Below are 10041 nucleotides of genomic sequence, written 5' to 3' on the forward strand. Positions count from 1 at the left end.
TCCTGCGATGTCTTTGTGTCGTCATCTAGATATATCTGATGCGTGCATACTCTAGGGTGTATTCTTTTGATATCATCTAAGGACCAACTAATAGCGGAGCCGTGTTCACGAATGACATGAATCAAACGCGCTTCTTCATTAGTAGTCAAGTGGGAAGAAATTATTATAGGGTGACTACCATCGGGATCGAGATGCACGTACTTCAAATCAGAGGATAGAGGTTTTAAATCCGGAGTTGGAGGATTGAGGATTAAGGATTCGTGAGGGACCGCCTCTTCAATGGAAAAGAGCGAGTCAGGTTCTTCTAAATCGGTTGGTAACGCAGTAGTAGGGTCAAATATTGGTACTGACTCTAATAATGCGTGGACATTCTTAATGTACGAGTCATCTTCAAACTCAAGATTATTGATAAGAGCCCAAAACTGTAGTTTTAACCCCTTAATAATATTATATGTAGACCAATTATGTGTTAATAAATAAGAGTTAGTACTGTTTATGTATTTTTGGTGTATTTCAGGTATTGGAGTCAAATATGTGAAGAAATATGTCACTTTTGCAAGAGAAAAGAGCAAAAGTTGGTTGCTAAGAAGTTCTATGATTAAAGCCCAAATTTTAAGGAGAAAAAACATTTTTAAAGCCTAGTCAAAGCTGAAAAGTCAAAGTTAACGCGGGTAGAAAAAGAGCATAAAAGTTAATAGAACTTCCGCAGGCCGTATCTTTGGACTCAGACCTCGGAATTGGGCCTACTATATGTCAAAACAACTAGCTCAGAAAGATCCTTTTAATGGTCTAAGTCGTGATCCAATCAGAGTAGCAAAAGTGGACGAAATGGGTGTTGAAGTAATTTTGCCCAGAGAAACCCTTTTTGAACATATGTAATTAGGTTTTGGGCTTAATTTCATGGCCCAAAACATGGCTCCAGAGCCCATGCACGAGATTGTAAACCTAAACCTCTCATATATAAAGAGGTTTAAGGCTAAACAAAACTGGGCAACTCCTATCTTTAGTTTAGTTTTAAATTAGGGTTCTCTCTCTCTCCCTTTTTAAGTTTAGTTTAGTTTTAGTTAATTAGTTTAGTTTGTAGCCTCCATTAGATTAATAAAAATCAAGTTATTGTTCTTCATTATGTCTTCTATTTATTATTATGTTTATGATAGTATAATGACTTCTAGCTAAACCTCCATTAGAGGGGTTTGATGAAGCTTGATGAAGACTTGATATGTTAGTTAGAATTATTGCTTGTTAAGAGTTTCACTCTAGTAGGTTAGTTGATTCGCCATGAGAATGGGTTGAACTTCTTCACATGCTAATTATTAGATGGCAGAGATTACCATGAATAATTAGGGATCAAATACTTAATCTTAATTGGTTAAGATTGCAATAATCTACACTAGTATATTAGAAATAAATCAAAGTGGAATCAAATCCCCCTAATTTCTTCTCCATATTTTATTCTAGTCATATTCAATTGCTTAGTTAAATTAGTATAAGTTAAATTCATATATTTAGTTTCATAGTATAAATTCACCTCTATAAATATTACTCTCACCATTGTCTCCTTGTATTTGATTAATTGGATTCTATTATGTCTTGGTAGTTTAGGAGTTGAACGATTCCGTACTTTATATATTGCATAAATCTATATGTGGGAGTAGAAAATAAATAATTGATACCGTAAGAATAAAGTTAGAATAATCTAATTGAGTTTTTACAGGTTATTAATTATCAAAAGAAAGAAATTGGTGTACCTCGTCTGCAGGAAAAGAGTTTGTGAAATATTCCTGTGCCAGACTATCAACCATGCTAATCTTACCCTCAATGTCAGGACCGGGAAGTTGTTTCATTAAGTTGAACACATTGACTTCTACAGAAAGGTTCCCGAATGACATTGTCATTGACCCATCTCAACAATTGATGAGAGCGTTAGCAGTTGCAAGAAATGGACATCCTAAAATGATAGGAATGGAGTCACAGGAAACTTTGGCATCTAGAATGACAAAATCAACTGGGTAGTAAAAATATTGGACCTTGACTAGGACGTTTTCCACTATGCCCTTTGGGTATTTGATGGAGCGATCTGCAAGTTGCAGGGTCATGCTGGTAGGTTTTCATTCATGAAGACCTAACTGCTTGAATAAGTAGTAGGGAAGTAAGTTAACACTTGTGCCTAGTTCAAAAAGGGCGGTAGTGGTATACTTGTCGCCCAACATGCATGGCATAGTTGGTCGACTTGGGTCTTTATAATTAACTACACCATTAGTAGCAGTAATAGAGGAAAATTGCTTAGTGAGGAACGTTTGTTGAGGAACATTTATTCGTCGTTTGGTGGTGCACATGTCCTTCAAAAACTTGGCATGCTTGGGCAAATGCTTAAGTGCATCGAGAAAAGGTAGGTTTATGGTCAAATTTTTGAAGGTTTCTCGGATCTCATCGAAATGCTTGTCAGGTTTGTTCTTTACCAAACGGGCAGGGAACGGAACTTTTGGGCGGAATCGTGCATATAGATTAGTGGCATCTTTCCCTAGGGACGTGGTTGCCGATTTGGAAGGAACAACTTTGTCCGCTATAGGTTGCGAGATAGAAGTTGGAAGGACGTCAGCCGCAGCTTCTGTCGGTTGAATGTCTGGCATACGAATATGATTGTCAACGGTTCGGCCAGAATGAAGTGTGGTGATGGCATTTACCTCACCTTGGCTAGGATTACTATATCTTGGTGCATTGGTGAGTTCAAAAGCAGTGTTTGTGGGCTTAGGGTTGGGAACTACTTGGCCAGGGAACACGCCCTTTTGACTTTTATTCTGTGCTAACAGCTGAAGAGACTATTGGATAGATGTTAGTATTTGAGACTGTTGATTTATGTAAGCTAGTAAAGTTTCAGCCATTTTATCGGCAGTGGATTGTACCAATGGGGCAGCAGGAACAAGTTCATGGTTATTGTTTACAGGTTGATTTTGGTACCCATAACTTGGAGTATCGGGAACAAGGCTGCGGTTGTTTTGGTACCCTATATTGGCAGTGTTGGGAAATTGACTTTGCCTTTGTGGGAACTATTGAGGATTCCCTTGACGGTAGGAATTGTAGTTCGTGGATGGTCGTACAAGATGGTTGTTGAAACCCGGAGGAGCTGGCTGTTGGGCAGGGGTACGCCAAGCAAAATTCGGATGTTGTCGCCAAGGTGTATTAAGGATGTTGAAAGCACAAGCCTCTTCAGATGGTTGGGGAGGGCACTCGTATGCCAAAGGGCAATATGAATCGGAGTGCTTAGGACTTAAGCAAAGAAGACATGGGGAAGTTTTGGCGGCCATGACTTGTTTGAGTGTTTTATCATTCACTTGAACTGAAAGAGCATCAACCATTTTGGTTAGGGACTCGATCAGAGTTTGTAATTCTAGATCGGGTTTGACCTCGAACATAGACATAACTTTGGTAAGAGTGTCTTTAGAAGATCTGGAAGAATCAGTGTTACTCCAATGGGTGTTTCGTGAAGCCTGTTTCTCGAGAAAAGTGTATGCTTCAATAACGCCTTTGTCCATAAAACAGCCGCCGTTCATGATATCTAATGTTTCCTTTTGATGGTCAGAGAGACCATTAAAAAATGACTGGACTAAAACAGCGGTGTCGAGTTGATGATGGGGACATTCGAGAAGCAGATCAATAAATCTGCTCTATGCTTCCGTAAAGGATTTATAGAGATGCTGGCGAAAGAATTGAATCTTCTGAAGCATCTCTGTAGTTTTCTTCTGAGTGATAAACATTGAATTGTACATTATTGGGATTTAGTTACTTAAATCCGAAGTCCGAAGACCAAAGTCCAAAGTCCAAAGTCCAATGTCCATATAGTCGTTCGTTTAGTCAAGTTACCTTACTCACGTGGGTTTGGTAGGATAGGTCGAGTAAGGGATCGTCCAAACCTTAGGGCTCGGCAAGGTTCACAACTGGAATTACAACTCTTAGTGAGTAGGATTTTAGGTTTTTTAGTTGGTTTAATTAATTTAACGGAAATGTAAATAATGTAAATTACTAACGGTGATTTCGATGTAAATAAACAAAGATAGAGAAACAGGAAGAGGGTTAATCATGCTCATGCAAGAATCATTTTTTAACAGTTTATATTGCCACATCACTACAGCTCTAATTTGTCTTGAGTTCATAGACAAATCCGAGACGACGTCGAGTATTGATCCCTAGCGAAATGCCCACATCTCTGAGCTGCATCACACTAGCATAAGAAGTTGAACTAATATTTCATCTCTGGAATATCATTTCAGCTCCTGGCTTGATTCTACATCAGCTGGACCAATTGGAGAGTTGTCTGACACCAGAGAGTCGCGCGCAAGACATTTTGGGTCTCTCGTGAGACTGTTCTGGAGAATCAGCACTCCAACTTTGTATAGTCTCTGTCATTTTGGGACCGGATGTCTAATCTACACCTGATTCCTAAGTAGTGATTCTAGAATATTAAAGAGTCAATCCGGATTTTCACACGAGCAGCATAACCCTCCCCCTGAGGGGGGGATTAGCTCTTGGTCATTGGAAGAATAATTAAACTTGTTGTATACATTAAATAAATAAATGCAGGATAGAAATTAAACTTGAAAAGAAATGACTTTCATTAAGAAGAAAATGGCTTACAGTATTTAAGCTGCTTAAATAAAAAAGGAAGGAATGTAAGTGCTAGAATGAAAACTAAGGCATAAGCTAAAGCATAATTGTTGAAGGAGAATATCGAAGCTCCCGCCCCTCATATATATAGGTTGGATGGCTGGAGAAGGATTAATTGAGTTTTGGCCGTTTCCCAATTTGAGACGTTCAAAACTTTGGTATTCAAAGTTTTTTCTGCATGTGAACTCCTTTTAACCAAAGTTTTGTTTACGAAACAAAACTTCTTTTAATGTTTCGTCCTTTTGTGTTTTGTTTTTGACCCTTTGCTCAATTTCATTTCAATCTTTAAACAAGTACATGTCTTCTCACATTGCAAGGTGGCACAAATTTGTGACCATCTCTTGCCACCTGCGAAATTCAAGTTAATATATATACAATAATCAAAACATATACGTATGAGCATGCATGCAGTGATCTTATAATGAAATGTACGAGCAGGGCCGTTTCTGGATCCTTCGGATAGCGTCCTTAAGTAGGTTCTCACAGGTATGTGTTGAAACACAATTTCTCTCTTATTTTTCCACTCAAGTTTGCTATCGCCAGTGTGCAATGGGCACACGTTTCCTCACATACTCAATGACAATCAGAGGAGCCGAGGTCGAGAAGTCACAACTACTACTTATTATCACACTATCCTACTCCTAATTGAGCTAAAGGTCTTTATTAGGTGTTGTGGGGCTTAGGAGGTAGTGTAGAAGAAAATGGAATAGAAAATTCAAAAAATGATAAGTATGAGAGAATAAGGTCTTCAAGATATTTATACTAAAGAATCCTTATTTTCTTTCCTGCTTCTAACATGGGTTTCCATACTTGGATTTTTCAAGCTTTTGTATTCCATTTTGATTTGATTTTTGGGGGGAATTCTAACTTTGATATTTCTTTTGATTTTTGGAAACATATTTCTATTTTTCTTTTTTCTTTTTTTTCTTTTCTTCTGAAGCAGGTAACTAAATTTGATTTGTGACAAGGTTTTTCTCTTCATTTTTCTGCACTTCATCCTATTTCTTATACTCATCATCTAGGTAGGCTTATTTATTTGTGGTTAATAGATGGGTAATGAATTTTTGGTAAAATAAAAAGGGTTAATGAAAGGTTCAGTGGGGAGACTAGCGGTAAAAAATTTTACAGGTGTGAATTTTTGGCTATATCGATTCAAAGAAGGCCTAAATTCTCGCCTAGGATTTGGGTAGTGATCAAGTAAGTAGACGTGTGAACTTCTCTATTCGGAAAAACTACTCCTCTGTGTCATTAACTCACATATCACACATTTTAAGGCTTTTTAGTTAGATTCTTATAGGATATGGAAACTAAGTTGTCTAACCGTGGGTCCCAGAACTTACTAATGTGTACATTTAATGATAGTCAGTGCATGAATGCTCATGAAAAGATGTAAAAACTATTGCATACGTAGTAAATTAAGTTTCTAAGAACAAGTCCTACTTCTGATGCTAGGGTGAGATTTCTAAATATTTTTCATCATAGAAAAGGAAACGAGAATTTGTCACTAAATACGTTTATTTAGACATAAAGTAAACTATATACAACTATGCATGCTTAATTTTTGAAAAAGGTTCTCACCACCCCCAAACAGTCGGACATTGTGTCCTCAAAGTGTTATGAGGAAGAAAGAGTATACCTGAGAGGCTTTGAGCAAAAATATAGCTGACATCTTCCACAGAAATTTATTGTAACAAACTATATATTACACATCATAAAAGTGAAAGCACACTGTTAGATTGGCACACTGTTAGGTTATTTATTTATCTCACATCAAAACATAAAACAAATATGTACATGCATCAACTCACATTGCCCCAACCTTGAACTGGGGGATAGTCCATCCTTGCCTCATCCCTGTAGAAATGTCATTCCTTTGTATCACGCCAATCTATCATAGCTTTCCAGACTTCACTCCACTTCCTCTACTTTGCAGTGTCTAGATGAGCTATCATTTTATCATCATTAGGGAAGGAACGCACTTTCTTTAGATACCTTGCAGGCCATCGCCATGTCCAAAATCGCAAGGAACGAATGATTTTGTTGGTTGGACACATAGAGTCGACCTTTACCCAAATCACGAAAGGTGGCGCGAACCGTGGGAAGTACGTCGCCCTCAATATCCCGCATCTTTGTGGATGGCAAGGTGATATAGTCTTTGCCAAAAAGACCGAGCCTTCTTTAGGTTCTCAATTACTAAGTCTGTGATGTCGAAGGCGGTATGCTGCTGGGCTAGTGCATGGAACGTCTTACAAGCTGACTTTGATGCAGTGGAAAAATGCCAATCCCCCATGATGTTCAGAAGAATAAATAACATGGCAGTTCCAACATTCATGGTCATACTGGCAAGTGGAATAGTAAAGTCTGGCCATCGGCCAGCTACGGCATGTTCCCTGACCTGGGCAAGGCCAACCCCATAACGGGCAGCAAATTTTTCCCAAGAATAGTCGTTAAAGTTGTTTTCTACCATGTATTGGATGGGGATGTCTGGCTGAAAAGGAGGAAGGTCTAGAGCCATAGCAACTGTTGGCTCGTAAAAAGTGTGTCGGGTGTTACCAATACGGATTGTAAATCCGTTCAAAAGGAAACCATGTACAGCAGGTAGATCTTCCATATGATTGTAAAAATAAGTTGCCAAACCTGGGGAGTATGTCTGCTCCAGGTGTAGAATAAGAGAGTTCCAACTGACTCGAGTAATGTAGTCTCTGAAAAGATGTCCATAAGCAGGAGAATTCAGCAACGAATGGAAATATTATTCTGGAATCATCTTTGGAGCTTCCATTGTAGAAGATATGTGAAAAAAGATGCTACCTATTAGACAAAGATAAACAAATATTAGAATATGATGAGAATAATTAAGAAAAAACAAATTACCATAGGGAAATTGCACTATATTTAAAAAAAACTAAAAAGAAAATGACAAAGAACATAAAATTGCAAAATTTAAATTGTGTCATGGGCCCAAGTAACGGCGAGGATCCTTTTGTGAAAGGGATCCATTTATAAGATCTTCGATGCCGTCAATTTTGGCGACAGCTCATTGCATAATTTCACTCTGTGTCTGGTAAATCTCGGCGTGGTTCTCTATTATGAGAGTGTGATTTGCCGAGAACAGGTTGTGACTGTGCAAGAATTGTGCTTGTTCCTCTTCCTGTATTGTCCGCAGGTCGTGAAATTCAAGGAGACTGGTGATAATAATATTTTAACATGTGTATAATGTCATCAATCCTTGTTGAATTAAACGAAGGCCTTCCATAGGATTAAATACATTGCTTAATACATTTTCAGTGAAGATGTTGTCAGCGGAACAAGCTTCTACGGTTTGTGTACTGATATGGTTATTTGCAACGTCGGGATTCCAGAAATCGTTCCTGCAAACTGAGTGAATGGTAAGAATGTTAGCTGTTCTAAGAGGTGTATTAGGAGAAGTACTAGAAAAACCCCAACGTATCATGATAAGTGTCACAATGGTTGGCAAAGGAGCTGCCTTTTTCCTGGCACGTGCGATAGCGTTTCAGATAAATTTAATAATGCAAAAATCATTGCAGTTAGTCTACAAGACCCATAGTAGATGGAGGAGGGGTTTTGTTATTTCGGAAGTCTTAGACGTGCCGAGCACATTATGAGCCAGCCATTGGATCACAGATAATTGGTTCTTTTGCAAGGATCGCTGATAAACAACATGGTTTTTCCGGTTGTATTCACCGTGAAGGATAGTTGCAAACATCAGATATCTGATATTGTCGAATGGTGAATCCAGAAGATGTATCCCTTGGTTTGTAATTGGAATTTGAAGTACCTCGAAGATAATTTCCGTAGTCAATTCACGCTCGCATCCGTTTGCACGGACAAAGAATTGCCCGTTTTGGAAATAACCGTGTTTATATAACAACAGGACTAATTCTCTTGAAAAAAAAATGCCTGTTTATGATGTAAAAGAGGGTACCATCCTCGACGTAAAATTTTTGTGTCAAAAAAAGGATGAAAAAGACCATTTTGGAAATTTTCCATAAAATTTTGCTTTCAACCCTAAAAATTCGAAAGTGAGGGCCATTAAAGATGGAGGGGTAAAGAAAATTTTTAGGGGAAAAAGGGAAGTTGGTATTTAGGGTGTCTATCCTTGTTATAAATAGGCACCAATCCGAAAATGTAGAAAATACGGATCGAGGTGTCACAAGGAAATTAGACCACGTGTATTTTCTAAAATATGGCGCAAAGTGTGGATGAGAAGAATGGGGCATGTGACTACAAGGAGTGCCCTTTTTTTTTTTTTTTTTGGAAAAGAAATAGCGTAAGTAGAAGGCAAAGGAAGATGTAAATATATTATTACAATAAGATGTAAGAACGTACAGAGGATTGGAAACACATCATAATGATACGTGAAATAAAATACAAACCTAAATATTAGATAGAATTATATGCCACATTAACAACATTACTATAATAAAACAACCGAGCATGAAGACTTGAGTAGCATATTCAATCTGCTGCTACTCAAACTTTTCTAGTGCATCCATGAATCTTGAAACTTGGGAGTGATCTAAAAACGTTTTTTTTTTTTTAGAATAAAAAGTGGAGAGGCGGGGAGAAAGTGAAAGGAGTGAAATGTGAAGAATGTGTTGAACTTATTTATAGAAGAAAATTGAGCCGTTTTCTGACCGTTTTTAGATGCGATTTCATGACCGTTTTCTGACCGTTTTTAGGATGCGATTTCATGACCATTTTCTGACCGTTTTTTTAAAACGTTGGTTTACGGTAAAATTTTGCCGTTAATTGTGACGTTAAAAATATATGTATATATTTTTATATATCTATATGTATTTTTATTATTAATATTATTATATATGTTTCTACCTATATAATATAATATTGGAGATAACTAATATACTATTTAATAAGGCATAAATTTTTGGAGAATGTAGGAATTGACAGACATCCTAAGTTCGAAAATAAAAATGCAAACACGTAAATAAAATATCCGACATAATTAATATACAAGAACGGTGAAAATAAACTGTCTACTGAGAATCCTCGGGGGCTGCAGGAGAATCCTCAGGGGCTGCAGAAGAAGAACCAGGAGTCCTGCGACGTCGTGCAGGACAAGCTCCTGTGGAGGCTAACTGCTCCTGGATATCACCCAGAGTATCCAACACCTGAGCCTGAAACTGATGCTGGTTTGCCATGAACATTCGTTGGAACTTGTTCTGGCGAGTAGTCATCTGGTCCTGAAATGCATTCATGGAAGCTCGCATTTCCTGCTGAAATTCGCCCATGCTGTCTATCAACGCCCCGTGGCGAGTGGTCATATCCGTCCTTAACTCGCCCAAAACATGTTTCATCGATACCTGCTGAGTGTACATGTCTCTCATGCCACTGTTCATA

The sequence above is a fragment of the Coptis chinensis genome, chromosome 2 (assembly GCF_015680905.1).
Source record: "Coptis chinensis isolate HL-2020 chromosome 2, ASM1568090v1, whole genome shotgun sequence".
NCBI classification, from domain to species: domain Eukaryota; kingdom Viridiplantae; phylum Streptophyta; class Magnoliopsida; order Ranunculales; family Ranunculaceae; genus Coptis; species Coptis chinensis.